Source organism: Carassius carassius, chromosome 24, assembly GCF_963082965.1.
Source record: "Carassius carassius chromosome 24, fCarCar2.1, whole genome shotgun sequence".
Taxonomy (NCBI): Eukaryota; Metazoa; Chordata; class Actinopteri; order Cypriniformes; family Cyprinidae; genus Carassius; species Carassius carassius.
In genome coordinates, this window is record NC_081778.1 from 390,720 (window position 1) to 405,898 (window position 15,179).

At 40.3% G+C, this 15,179-nt stretch overlaps 1 long non-coding RNA gene across 1 annotated transcript in view; it reads left to right on the forward strand.

Moving 5' to 3' along the window:
* LOC132103538 (uncharacterized) overlaps positions 1 to 15,179 on the forward strand; it is a 67,470-nt gene that overhangs the window by 174 nt on the left and 52,117 nt on the right. Inside the window, exon 2 of the long non-coding RNA XR_009423391.1 lies at positions 1,494 to 1,632. This is a non-coding gene — a long non-coding RNA (uncharacterized LOC132103538). The remainder of the gene's footprint in view (positions 1 to 1,493; positions 1,633 to 15,179) is intronic.

Sequence of the window (15,179 nt, forward strand, 5' to 3'; positions counted from 1 at the left end):
AGAAAAGTTGTCCAAGAGTTGTGCGTCAGCTCGCAAAGTTGAGCACAAAGCCGGAGGAGCGCTCCTTTGTTCAGCGCGACTCCAGATGCTCAAACTATTGATGAAGATGAAATATGAAGAAAGTGTGGATGGCAAAAACGAGAGGATGTATTTCGGAGAAACAAGAGCTTGAGAGTTATTTTACACTTTTGGCTCATGTGGGACTAAGGATGACGCAGGAAGACAAAGCTGTCAAAAGTTGATTGGCTTAGGAAGTTGATCGAAAATTACGCTCGCAAAGTATTTCACATTTAATATTAAACGAAAGACCGTTTTGTTTCAGGAGAAGCTCCAGGCATTGATCTGTTTAATCTCCCGGATAAGGCAGTATAATTAATAGCGAGGCTGATATCTCCAATTATCTGAGTATGAAGACATACTGATTAATTCAGCACACTTGTGCTTTTATGACTTCTTATTAAATCGTTCACTATTAGATACGATGCTTTTGGGTGCCGTTTGTGATGATTAGTGAGCGTGAGGTGGACGCATAGTGTTGAGATTGTGTGAAAGAGCAACAGGTTCAGGAGCATTCGCTCGCGCTCCTTTGTTACAGAACTTGGAGACACGACGAGGCTCTTTGTTCCTCAGACACCGAGCACGCAGCACACATCAGCTCTTTAATTCCTCAAATATCTGATATCTCCGTGAACTGGGGGGTTTATGCTAAAGAGAAAGAGAGAGAAAGAAAGAAAAGTAAAAATATAAGAAAAAGAATTGCGATAAATTATCACAGGAAAGGATAGTTAACATGAAATACTTGCTTTTAATATAACCTTTATACCAGAGTATGTTCAAATAAATAAGACATTTAAAAACAACTGTCATGCAAATATTTCTGAAGTGATCATTTGCCCTTCAATTTCACATTTCATGTCCTCGTTTTCCTAAAATAAGCGCTAATCTTTATACGAATATTATATATATATATATTTTGTATGTGTGTGTTTGTGTGTATGTATGCATGTATTTGTCCTGTAGCTCTGTAGACCCAAAGTTTACTTTTGACAAAGTTTTCATGTGGATTTTAGTTTAGTTCTCCATCGTTTGCCTACAATCTAACCCATTCGAGAGATGTGCACATGAGAATCATTTAAAATCGTTTTTTATATCCAAAGTTTGAGCTATAAAGGCGTTAGTAAAGATTGAGATTTTTTTATGTATATATATATTGTGTATTTATTTGTTTAATTTTAAATACATTTTAATTAAAGTGTTCAATCCCAAAATAATTTTCCAGCTCGAATTATTGTCTCAAACTGCAAGTGGGCCTGTGCTCCAAGATTTGGAGACTTTGAGACATATACTTATTAAACGCGTCTTTATTAGTGATGATTTGCATTGTATTTATCTGTGAATGCAGAAAATAAATAAAGAGCAGAGAACTCAGCTGCAGTGAATAATGTCTTCGTTGAAGGTAAAGCATGTGTTTTATTGCAGGCCAGCGCGCACAGGACTGTTTTAAACGGACGTCCTTTCAAGGATTTATTTCATTATTTTCTGCTGTGGGATATTACTTTCCTCCGGGATTATTGGACTGGCCATAATGAGAATTATTACTTTCCACTTCTAGAAACAATGGAGAAACTAAAGGTAAGTGTCCTACATTTAAACCATTATCAATGAAAATATGTGTAGGCTATGCAATTTATAACTTCTCCAAATATTAATATAGAGAGCTACGTATGTGAAGAGTGAGCACTGCATAATGCGCGAATGTTTGTTCACATCATGAACTGAAGTTATGAGCGTGGTGATGAGGAGTGACGTGGTTTTCCTCAGCATAATGATGTCATGCAGCGTGGTATCAGTCGCTCAGGCGTGATGGAGAGCTCGAGCTCTGTCTGCATGTGTTTGTGGAGCGCAGCGGTGTGTTTTTCAGCAAGTGTGGAGCTGGACAGCGTCAGGGACTCGGGGCTGATCCGCGGGATGCAGCCGTGTCCTTCATCAAATGAAAGTTTGGGATGAGTGATCCCATCATCTTCCTCTAACTCCGTACCAGAGTCGAGAGACTAGCGGGCTCACACTGCGCCTCGAGGCGTCTCTCTGCTATGATGTCATTAGACTCTGGTATGATGTCATTGGCAGCCAATCAAACGCGAGCGGGAATCATACGAGCCAATGAGGAGCCAGTCGGCCCCGCCCACCCCACGTTCAGTCCATGTTGGAGGTCGCAGCTCTGAAATAAAGTAGAAGAGTGAACAGCACACAAGAGTAGACCGTAGAGACACGAGCAGAGGAGAGAGTTTGAGGAGGAAAAGAGATTCAGAGGACAAGATTTTAAAGATTTAAGGATAACCAAGACAAGACTTGTACTGTATGATTGATTTGATCCACTGGAGAGTGGAGACATGAAGTCAAGTGCTCAGAGTTTCATTTACTCTGCACATGCAATACACCACACGTCTTTAGAGGAAATGCTGCATTGTAAAGGCAGAGATGACTTCACAGTTTTATTCTGTAAAACTAGCAGATTGTTCTCTAACGTGTTCCTTTCATGCACATTATTCAGTAAGCAGATGGATGTCAGTCAGCGGTCCACTCTTTTCTTCTCTGGTTCACAGTCTCTTCTGCATATGAATGTGCTTTGGAAAGCTCCACATTCAGACCAGCATTACCAATCGTCCTGACAGGGTTCCTTGGTTCTCACAGCCAGTGGAATGAAGGCTTAGTTTGAGTTCTCTTGTCTGTCGTCCAGAGATAATCAACATGCTCCGGCTGAACACTACCATGTGTCCAGGATGCATTATTTCCCTTTTTATTCACAATGGTTAAATGCTACTATTTGATTGTGGGTTTCAGATTATTTTATCAGTCATTATTGCTTTTTAATTATGAAAGTAAAAAAAAAAAAATATATATATATATATATGTATAATAAAAATAAAAAATAGTGTAGTCCATAAAATACAGTATGCATTACCAGGTTTAGTTGAAAAGACTGAAGTTAATCAAGTTTAATTTCTACTGCTGTGTCTGTTTTTGAGATGAGGCTCGGTCTATCAGTGATTCGTCCGGCTTCACTGAAGCTGTGAGCCGTTACTGCTGAATCCTTATTAAACAGCACAGGAACATGACGTCTTTGCATCTGACTATTATTTGGAGGAATATGTGAAAAATGTGAATAGAAAATTCAAAAAGAGGTTCAACATCTTGTCAACAGCTTTGTACCTTATTTACCCCCCTAAAAGGGGTAATCTGGGCACTCAAGCTGTGCTGAAATATGTAAGAAGACAGTGTGTGTTGTGTGTGTTTGTGGTCATGTGATGAACTGTACCTCTGCTGGGACACGGGGATCTTCAGTAGGCCAGTGTTTCTCAAACCACAACACATTCTCCTTCCCATTTCAGCTCTTGGAGCACAAACCCGTAAAACGCACCGCTGTTTTGACGAAAGCACTGATGCTGTTACACTTACGCGAAAAAAAAGTCTACAATCCTTCATCCGTCTTTGGCTGAGCTGAATGCAGAGCGTTATCCTGTCAGTCCTTCACAGTGCTTTTACTGTGCTGAGGGCTCAGGACTCACATCTGGACACTCTGAGGTACAGAAACGATCGCCCGTTCCTCCAGCAGTTCACCAGTCTATTGTTTGCACATGTAATGTACGGGAATCTACATCTGCCACACCTCAGATTAGTATTTCATCAGAATAAAACGATGAGCAGTGTCAGACACTTGCTGACCTCAGAGTGACCAGGTTTTTCTCAGCACTTACCTCAGATCAGTGGTGTACTGTAGAAAGTACCTGAAAGTCATACTCAAGTAAAAGCACAGATATCTTGGTAGAAGTTGAAGTCACCGTTTAGAATATTACATGAGTAAAAGTCTTAAAGTATTTGATATTTATTGTACTTAAGTATGAAAAGTATTTTTAAAATCTTAAAACGTACTTAAGTATTGAAATTAAAAGTACAAGTAAATGCAAAATGGAAAAAAGCAAATATATATATATTAGGGGTGTAACGGTACGTGTATTCGTACCGGACCGTTTCGGTACAGGGCTTTCGGTAGGCACGTGTGTACCGAATGACCGAATGCAATATTTTGTTTGCGGAACATATACATTTTCGTGTTTCCAAACGAACATATTAAGGGGCGGAAGTCTCCGCGTTCAGTGTAAATCCCGCCCTGCAGGCTGCAGCTGATTCTAAGGCCGGTGACACACTGACTGCGTGGCGTGAGCGTGGCGTTTCTGCTGCGTGTCAGTTGCGTGACACCTGCTTCGCGTTTTCTGTGTCTTTACACACCAGAATGGTGCCTGACGCGGCGCTGATGCGCTGCTGCTACTGTAATATGACATAGAGGGAGACCGCCGAGGCGCCGACAGACCAGGATCTTGTCTTCACTACAACAAAATCTATACTTCATGTTGAGCATAAATATAAAGCGTACTGATAAAGGACACCGTCAACAGTATTGACGGTGTTTGACAGGTGCAATATGCCAGTGTGTCACCGGCCTAAAGTTTTCTTAAGGCATCACGCGAGTGTGAACATCACTACAACTAGGAAAAAAACGATTGTAATTCAAACGCAGCTCCCGTCGGCATTTAAACAGACCTTTGCTCTTAATTCAGATCGGTCCAACGCTATAACGAAATCTGAGCAGGTCTAAAAACTGAAACTGTTGATGCTGCACTTTACACTTTGGAAAAGTTATATGTATATTTTTTTAAATATGAGCAGTCCTACAAGCTGGGATTGGTAATGCTGCACTGTAATCGTAGTTATTTATTTATATTTTTTATTATATTTTATTATATGACATTGGTTTGAGACTGAGAGTATTTTATTTATTTGGAGAACTTTGCAGCAGTATTTTGTTTCTAATTCTTTTATTTTATATACATTTTATTAAAAAGTATTTTTTTACAAATTGTTGAAAAATAGTTTATAGTAACAACCTGCATTTTAATGTTTGCATTTCTTTCCCTTACTGTACCGAAAATGAACCGAACCTTGACTTAAAAACAGTACTCTATGAATTAATTTAACTAGGCCTACATTCAATTATATAAATATAAAAAGCATATAGAAAAATTATTTCTGTCTACAATTTAGAATGCCTGGAATATTGAGTTTTAATAGACTAATAAATCAATGTGTGTGCACTCTGTGTGTGATTTGGTGATAGCCCACTTGATAACGTCAGATTGCACATCATTACAACAACACTTACCATATTATCGCAGACGTACTGTATATCACACACCTCAGACTCGTCTTGAGTGGGGAAAGAAATCATCCGCGGTTGGGTGTGAAGTGCACTTGTTTGCATGTGAGCAAAGGTGTTTCTTTATAAGTCTAACCAGCAAACACCAGACCACTGATTCATCAAACCTGCTTTCCTGCAGTCTGTGTTCTTCTGACTATTTTGTAGTAAGTAACTTATATACTTGGGAGTAAAAGTATACATTTTAATTAGGAAATGTAGTGGAGTGTAAAAGTAAAAGTTGCCTGAAATATAAACATTCAAGTAAAGTACATATACTCCCAAAAATTACTTAAGTACTGTAACAAAGTATTTTTACTTCGTTCCATTACACCACTGCCTCAGATGAGTATTTCTTCAGAATACAATGATGAGCAGTGTCAGACACCAGCTGACCTCAGAGTGAAACAGAGCTCAGTAAGTGATGTCATTCAGGAGACTGAAGCATGTGCTGATCATCTTTTCCAGTTTCTCTCCGCTGTGGAACATGACAGAAGATCTTTTTTTTTGTTTTTAATGAAGTTAAAGTCAGTACCTGAATGGTGGCCAAAACATTTTGGTTACCAGCATTCTTCAAAATATCTTCTTCTTTTTTCTTTTTTGTTCTGCAGTTATACAGTTAGGGATATTTTCATTTTTGGGTGAACTATTCCTTTAGGAGACCTTTTACTAAGCTCCACTCCTCTTGGAAATGTATTGTTCAGTAAAGATGTGCATAAAGATGTGCATAGGTCTTTGCTTTCTGGACTGCAGTGAACGGTGACATTGCAAAACATTTTTCATCTGTCTTTCTTTAAAGAAGTTATACAGTAACATGAATCAGAAGGGAGTCAAACAACTCCCACAGTCCCTGAAAGGAGAAACAGCTCAACTGAAAGCCTCATTTTAAACTGTATTTGTCTGAACACATAGATCTTCCATGGACTTGCATTAGAAAAGAGTAAAACACCTCTCTTAGAAAATGTTGGAAGGTAGCAGTTGTTGAGAAAGGATTGAGTTTTCTGTCCTTCTGTCTGTCTTCACGAGGTTGACCCCGTCCCCCGTGTTATTGTACGGTTGTGGTCCTCAGGAGTGACGTGTCAGTCTGGTCTGGGATTCAGGAGCGTCTCTGAGACACAGCTCTGAACATCACATCAGTGCCTCCATCAACCCTTCAGATATCTAATCAAACTCAGAGCTGTAATGTAAACTTCACCTAGAGCTATTAGACTGCTGTGTTGACTTAAAAACATGCAAATCTAGCATTCACACGTGTGCTTTAACTACAATGTACAAGCATCTTATCACACCAATACATGAATATATGAATAAATTAATGCTGATGCAGAAGTGGGCACAGAGTTTAATGAACTACACAAATATATTTATCCCAATGTTGCATTTGTGTGTATTTAAGTAAATGTATGCTAAATGTAAAACTCTGCTGAAACAGTGGGAAGGCTTCATGATGAGCAGACACAAACACACATGAGCACGTGGAGATTTCCTGTGGATCAGGGGATTTCAAATGACTCCTTTCTACAGAAAGAAAACTAGTTTAGTCAATCATAGTTATACTAATATACCAACCCACTGATGTAGGAATGTCTGTTTTTACCTTTAACACACTGACCACCAAACCAAAGGTGACTTCTGTAAATATAACAGTATTTTACTAGAACAAATCTACTGCTGCATTTGGACTACTCAAATATGTGTCTATTTTTTCTACGATAAAATAACGCTGAATCCTGGGATGCTTTAGGAGGAACATATATGAGACGCATTTTATAAATCTTTTCTGCACTTTGTTGACATATGTCAATATTTGTATAACTCATATTTGCCTACAGAGCTGATGTTGAAGCGTTTAAGCAGGAGCTTCTGAAGCTCCCTGGAGTGTGTGGTGTGTGTGTTGTATGCAGTGCAGTGTGTGTTTGAGCTCAGTGCAGGAACCTCATGGCCAGTAAAACTCAATCCCCCATGCATGGGCTCTCCAAGTCCAAATGCTCTCATCACATGCACAGTTAACCTGAGCCCTGGGCGGCCGTCATCATGAGCTACATGTCAAGGTCAGAGGTCACCGGGACAGTCTATTCCACCAGAGCTTGAAACACACGTGTTACTCTTTTCCAGTCTGTCTGTCCATTCTCACGTTTGACAAATTAAGGTCGTTTCTTTCGCGTTTGCCTTCAAGCAGTGTGATAGTAATGGTCACACCACTTCACTTAGTCTGTTCAGGTGTGTCAGAACGCAAGACTGCCAATTATACAGCTTTTTTCAGCTTTTGGCCTTTTGTTTTTTGAGGCTGCCAAACGGGTTGAACCTGAAGTAGATTCCATTTGGTTTTGCAGGTCACTTGTCATTTAGATCATCACGTTTATCCCAGATTTGGTTCATCTCAAAGGAGCCTCAGCTGGCCTCACAGCAAAACACAAGCGTTGCCTGAAAACAGTGACATGCTATAATAACGTTCCTCTGCCTGCTTATATTATATGCTCTAATTCCGTATGTAATTTAGGAACGCTTAATGATTCACGAGCTTGGCAGTATTGAATGTCAGCTATATAAGTTAGCAAGTCTTTATTGAAAAAACCAAAGCTGCCAGTGGAATTGGGTTTGTTGGCAGTATTTGGGCTGTGCTTGACACATTAAATCTATATCTCCAGCTGGGGCTTGAGCTGCACAAGGACTGCAGGTTTGTCATCAGACCAAATGAGCCATGGACTTCACAGCCCAAACCACGCCAAAACAATGTGTTAACACACTTGATGCAGTGCCACAGACAATCTGGCTTGTGCCGAATAAATGAGGTGTTTTTAAACAAAGCACAAAATCTTGGAACTCTGGTTAGATGGAAAATGCTTTATGTAGTTATTTATTTATTTATTCATTGCGCTACTGAAAGAGCTTGAAGTTTTCGGAGGACAAATGAATGGCCTGTTCAGAGGATGGTCCCATGATTGTAAAGTGTTCAGGAGTCTCTGATGGCGTGAACACCTTCTGTACATGATCACCAGTGCTGCTCACCATGGGACAGACACTGTAGTGTAACGCCAATTGTTTGGTTACTTAGTTGTTTCTTCAAAACGTTCCCTCATGGATTATTTTTCATTTTGTTGCAGTCCAAAGATGTCATCTATTACAGACATGAGGACTGTTGTTCAGTTGTTGTAGAAGTAGACAGTTGGTGATATTTATCCCGCTCTTCCTCCACTGTTATTGGACGTAGCAGTGATAAGCACTGTGTTTTCCCCAAAGTTTAAAATCTTTACATTTTCTAATGACCAGAAAAAAACATAGACATGAAATAGACACTCACTGCCTTGTTAGAGGCTGAGCAGTGAGAACACCAAATGGAGTTTAATTTATATGCACTCTAAATTTTTTATCTAGTTCTATCAGTTAAAACATTATTTTAAAATAATTTGAGAGATTCCTATTTAAGTGAAGTATAACTGAAGCGAAAGCAACAGAATTTGAATCTCAGTCTTTAATGCCCCCCTCCAAAAGCCGTAAAGTGTTATAGATCGGTGCCTGTAAGACAAGATGCCATTACTTTCTAGAATAGTCTAAGAACTGCGTTGTTCCCGGCACAGGAAGTGGCTAATGTGTGTGCATCGCACCCGGAGGGCTAATCCACTGCCTTGTCTGTCTCTCTGTAAAAACATCAGACAACAACACCACTGAGCTGCTCTCCAGCACTGGAATGAGCACCGCTGTCAGCTGTGGTGCAATAATTAAATGTGATCAATTACACCTGGAGAAGGAGTGTTACTGAGTGACATGTGTGTCCAGAGCCAAGAAGAGCCACAAGCTCACGCCATTTTTAACTGTTTCAGGTGGTCGAGGGCGGCTGGATGTGGGGCACAGATGATATTGGCATTAGCAGGTTAAAGGAGGGGGCCTCATTATGTGGAGGATGCACTTCGGGAGGGCAGTGATTGCCTCCTGACATTTTTACAGCCCTGGCGAGGGCCTGCGAGTCGCGGGAGAGGGTCATTATCTCCACTCCACTCCACACGAGAGAAGATGGCACCCTCTGGCCCTCCACAGGTTTTCACTTTCCACTGGGAGCCACATTACTGAATGAGTGAGGCGACTCTGCCCCCGGTGGCCAGCGGCGGTCATGCACGAGCAGGGTTGCACGAATGCCTGCATGGTTACCTCATTCACAGAAAGGTCACTGAAGTACAGCAGAAGAGCAGCACGGTTCTCCTCACTGTGAGAGATGCAATCCAGTTTAAAGACAAGAAATGGCTATATAGCACACTTTTTTTTTTTTTTTTTTTACAAAGCCAAGACAAGGAGAAAGAAAACTAGAGCTTTATAAAAAATAAAAATAATGCAATTTATATTAGGGATTTTAAGCAGGCCAAAAATGTTTGACATGTTCAGGGCTTCTCTTTTAAAGCATGCAAAGAAAATCTGTTTGGATAAAGTGATGGTATTTAGAGGAATGAAGTATTTTGTGAAGGAAATTTCTTTATACATAATAAGGTAATTCTGGACCATAAAATCTCAGATTGGTTGATGTGAAAGGTTGGAAAGTATTTATTTACTGTCATCATGAAAAGGCCTTGAGAGCATGCCAGTGAATCTGTTAGAAACTCTACAGTAAAATAAATACAACACATTAAATGACAACTTTTTTCGCGGCTTGCAAAATGTCTTTTTTTCTGTTACATTCGACATGTTCAGATATAATAGACTCATTTAATTTTTTTCATTGAAAACACAAAGAGGACAGAAATTGACGCAAATTGACCACCGCCAGTCTCTCAATAATGTTTTCCTCTTTTGAAAATTCATAAAATTTCAAATGGAATCACAAAAATATATTTGTTGTAATTTCCGTTCCCCACAAAGAGCCACCAAACTATGACGACTTATGAGAAACCCAGAAATGTGAAGGGGGTCTATCATAACGAGCTGCCCATGAGAGTGTAATGATTGCTGTGAATAAGAGCGTTCTCAGGACTGCTGCGGCCGCTGAGACGGAGACTGGTCATCTTCAGGCGGGACGAGTGCTCAACCTGTCACGTTTTTCCCAGTTATGCAACATAAACACATCGTTGATAACCTCAGCGAGACAGGCCTTTCAGCAGTCACAGGTTAACGCGTTTTGTATTTCAGCAACTTCTGTTTCGCACCTAAATCTCTCGTGCTTCACAAAAACTGCAACATGTCAGCGTGTCAGCGTGTGGTGTTACAACTTCCTGTCGTGGCGCGGCGTCTGCATGGTTTGGGATAGTGGTAAACACTCCTCACACACATGCACAGGCGTCCTGTCTCACCCTTGCTGTCTCTCCCGCTATGCCGGCTGGCAGAGTATGTGTTGGGATCAGGAATGCTGATGTGCTTTGCACCCTGCCTGGCATGTGAGAGAGAGCAGCACATGAGGGGAGCCGCTCCGCCGTCACATGCGTTACGTGTCTGATGACAGGACTCTGCAAATATGGAGCGCATAGCAGGAGGCCTGTGCTTGCCAAATGTGCACTTTCTTGGCCTGCGGAGACATGCGTGGGCGCAGTCGGCGGTCTGTCAGATCAGTGCGTCCTTGTGTGTTAAAAGTGTTAACATTTGCATGCGGATCAGATGGCGTGCCATCCGTCTTAATCTGTAGAAGATGGGGAGCACAGACAGGTAAACGCTTTTGAGTTTCAGCCCAAGATAACCCATCAATCTGCTTTAATGAAAGAGGCACCAGAGCCTTCATGATCCCGGATAGCTTTGTGGACATCTGTAGCTTATCAACAAAGACTCTCGCTGGCCTGGGTCTCTAAAGTTTCTCTCCTCTCAGGTTTCGTATCAAGGCAGGTGTGTATGTGTTTAGTGTGTGGGACGACAGAAGAATTACTCTGATTCAAACAAACTGAACTCTAGTCACTGGAATAAAGTCATGTTAGGCTAATGGTTTAAATAAAGGAGAATGACCTCTGGAGCTGTAGTCTAGAGGAACAAGAATGCCTACACCCGTACCGAACGGACCCTATGATGAGATGAGCCAGGTATGGTTGAGCATCCGGTCACATATTGGATTGTTTAGATGCCTTTGTTCCATGTTATCTTCATATACTGTAGCAGTCGAATCGCACCAGAGTTCGTTTGGAAGAGACAAAAGATCATTTCAATGGCACATGCTTGATGTTTTCTAATAACCACTTAAATTCTGGTTTGTTCATATAACTTCAAATCTTGGAATGTGGTACAAGTCATGCGGACCACTGTTATTACACTTCTCTTTTGGGATCTTTAATATTCTTCTTCCTAAAGAATCATTGTATGAAAAAAATGAGCCACAAAAAGACTCTTTATATAGACAGGAGATTTGGTAAATGATGACAGAACTGTTGGTTTGTGAGTGAAGTATTCCTTTAACAGTTTTGGGTCATTTCCACAGAGAAGAAGCCCTTCGTAGTCTGAAACTGATGAAGTGGATCCTGATTCATCTTCATGATGACTTTCATTCCCAATAACAGGGTTTTATTGATTTATGGGAGCGACAGTCAAAAACACGCAGACTGATGGGTAATTGCTGAGTTTTGCGAATGAATACATAAAGCGTTTGATCCATCTGGTGTGATTTGAGCACATCTTCACCTGACGTCGCTGCACTTTTCCACACACAGCAGAGTCAGCGCTTCCGACGCTCTGTGGCCCTTGTTTGCATTCGGAGAGAATGGCCTTCCTCTCCCTCATTAACCTTTCCTAATACCCTGCATGTATTAATAATGATCTGAGGAAAAGGTCAAGGCATCCCAGCATGCCTTGCAGCACCAGCACACCCGCTCTTGCGCAGTGTTCGGCCATCGAGCGCTGGTCACGGGTGTCTGTGCGGTGCCATGTGCTGCTGATCGCAGCGCAGCCTGAAGAGCCGTGTTTGCTCGTGAAGATAGCAGGGCTTGTTATCATGTAAATACGTCTGGTTTGTTCTCAGATACAAGCTGACAGTGAAAGTGGCGTCTGGCCTCAGGTGGACTTGTGCTCCACATCCCTGCAGTAGATGAAACACTACCATGCAGGCTTTTACTTCACATAACAACATTCACACGCAAGGTCACATTTAACATCAGATCATACTGTCACTTTCTATATCTGTCATATAAATATATATACGTGGAACAGAACATGACATAACTTTTTTTTTTTCAGTGGAACACAATGTGAGAAATGTTGATGATATTTAGTGGAATTTTGAAATAACTTCTAAACAGTAATTATAGTTGAAATCATTTCTTAAGGATATTTTGGAGTTCTTTGGCAATTATATAGTTTAAATATGATGTTTAATTTTTTTTTTACTCGAGTACACTTAAACACTACTTGGTATATAACAAAGGAAAGTAAAACTTTTTTTGTTAAAATTTAATACAAATTTGATCACAAAACAACAACAACAACAAAAATAGCTGAAATACGACCCAGTAATTTAAGAACTAACATTTACTCACATTTTTGTGTATATGCTGCTGCTTAATATTATGGCAGATATTTTGGCCTTATAATGACACCTGCTAGTATGGATGAAGCATCATGCAAAAACTGCTTTATTCTTTATTCCGTAAAAAGAAAAATTCTAAATACACTTTTACATATTTATTTGGTGATACTGAGACAAAAAAGTGACACTTTGTGACATTTTCATAGTTAAATACGGCAAAGAGCATTTGAGTGGTCTGGTAATAATCAGCATCATTGTTGAAGCGATTATCTTACAGTTACCTTCCACCAGGAAAAGCAAGAGAATAAAGATTTATTTTTATTATATATATATATATATATATGTATTATTATTGGTATTTAAGTGCTCTTTTTTGGAGTTTGGCCGTCATGTCACTATGACCCTTCACTGTACGGACAATCACAACAATATATGGGGATGGAATGACAGGAAGCTGATTGAATAATGACAAAATGTTTAATTCTGTCAGAACAATTCCACTGGATTCCATTCAAGTATTTTTTAGATGATTTTCATGAGATCTCATAATGAAGCAGTCTTTCTATCTCTGTTGACATGTATTAATGGTATGCGGTTCACCCAGTATTGTGTCAGTGTGCATTGCATCACACTCCCAGTTACCTCTCAGCTACTGCTATCGGCACATCAGAAGCAGGAAAACCGGCATGACAGGACACTCCTGTAGTGCTTTCTTCTGTGAAAATATGGATTTCAGTTTGTCTGCAGCGTGTTAGAAACCAGCTCTATATCAGATTCCCGCTCTAAGAGTGTAATAAACAGATCCGTAGACCATAACGTGTGAGGGAACCAGAATGTGGCTTATATCAGATGACACAGACATCTGATTAGTCGAGTTGATGGAAACTGATTGCTCTCACTCGTTATAGGTGCATCACTTCATTTGTGCAATCTTGACTCCTAACACAACATGAACAGTGCGAGGTGAGCAATCACATTAGGTAAAGTGGTTTACACCAGGCAAGAGGTTTTTATTTTGTATTTTTTGGTTAATAAAGCGTTTAAGTGGAGATGGGACAGTGTTGTTTACACCCGCCACAGTGTTTTGCTTGGACATCAATCTAGGAATCTATGGAGGTTTCTGTCATGTTTCCTCCTAGAGGTACCGTACATGCTCTCGAGCAGACACATCCTAAATGAGCTGGAGTGCACTAATAGTGGAGCACCTGAGTCGAGTGCACACTGGGGATAAAGCTCCCCGGCTCCCCATCACAATATTTACATGCATGTACACACATTACATTAGTGCACTCCAGTCTGACATCATTCTCAGTTTAATCTAAATTTGAAACTAATGTTTACTTGATCGCAAGTTTCAAATGTCATGTATAGCATAACTTTAACCTTCATAAGAACATGCCAAATCAGGTCAAAAAATCTCTTGTATTTTAATAATTCTGTGAGCTGTCCTCCAAACCAAAATCCAGTAATACCTGTTTAACAAGTGAACACATTAAAACACACTGACATGCATGAACACTGGATAATGAAGGCAGATCTGAACTGAAATACATTTCAGGTTGGGGCATATTGTCACATTTTTATTAGGGCAAGTCAAATGTGTTTTGACTGTTATAGGGCCCTACCATACACCCGGTGCAATGCGAGGCAAGGCACATCACAAGTGTGTTTGCTAGTTTCAGTCCGGCGCCGTTCGCATTTTCCCGTCCAGTGCCACGTCGTTTAATTAGCAAATGCATTTGCACTAATTTTTGCACCCATGGGTGTGCTGGTCTAAAAAAGAGGTGTGTTCAGGGGCATTGCTGGTGCATTGCTACTTAAAGGAGATGAAAATAGACTGAATAGACCAACTCAAATCTGGTCTAAAGTCTGGCGCAATGGTCTTTCTTTGTTATTTAAAGAGCATACACGCTGCTTATTAAACACAGGGACGCACAGCAGCACACAAACAAGATTTTTTTAGGCTAATTAAATATATATAAATGGCTACATGTCATAATGGATAGTCATCGCATGTATCAGAATCTATTTGTTCGCACACGAACAGCTCCGTTTCCTCTCAGAGACACGTTCTGTCTTTGCTCTTGCCAAATTCCACCATGTAAATAGCAAATCCTTCATGGCACGAGCGCAACTGGCTCTTAAAGGGAATGGAAGATGCGACTCTGATTGGTTGATTGCACATTATCCCCAAAAAACACCCATTACTCATTAAGAGAATAGGGGCAACCCGTTTAGACCATGCGCCCGTGTGCGCCAACCGTTTTTCCGTCGTTAAAATTGCAAAAGTGGATTTGGACATGCCCTGAGTGCACCTGCGCCGTGACCTTTACACTTTGCATTTAGATCACTAAAATAGGGCCCATAGACTTATACAAAAATATTACAATATTTGCTGAACAAAATTGTTCTGTTTCATAATATTTTTACAGTTTAAAATGAGTAGAAAGCTCTTTTTAATCCCACTTATTTATTCATTTTGTTGTGAAGTGGAAGCTCATATTT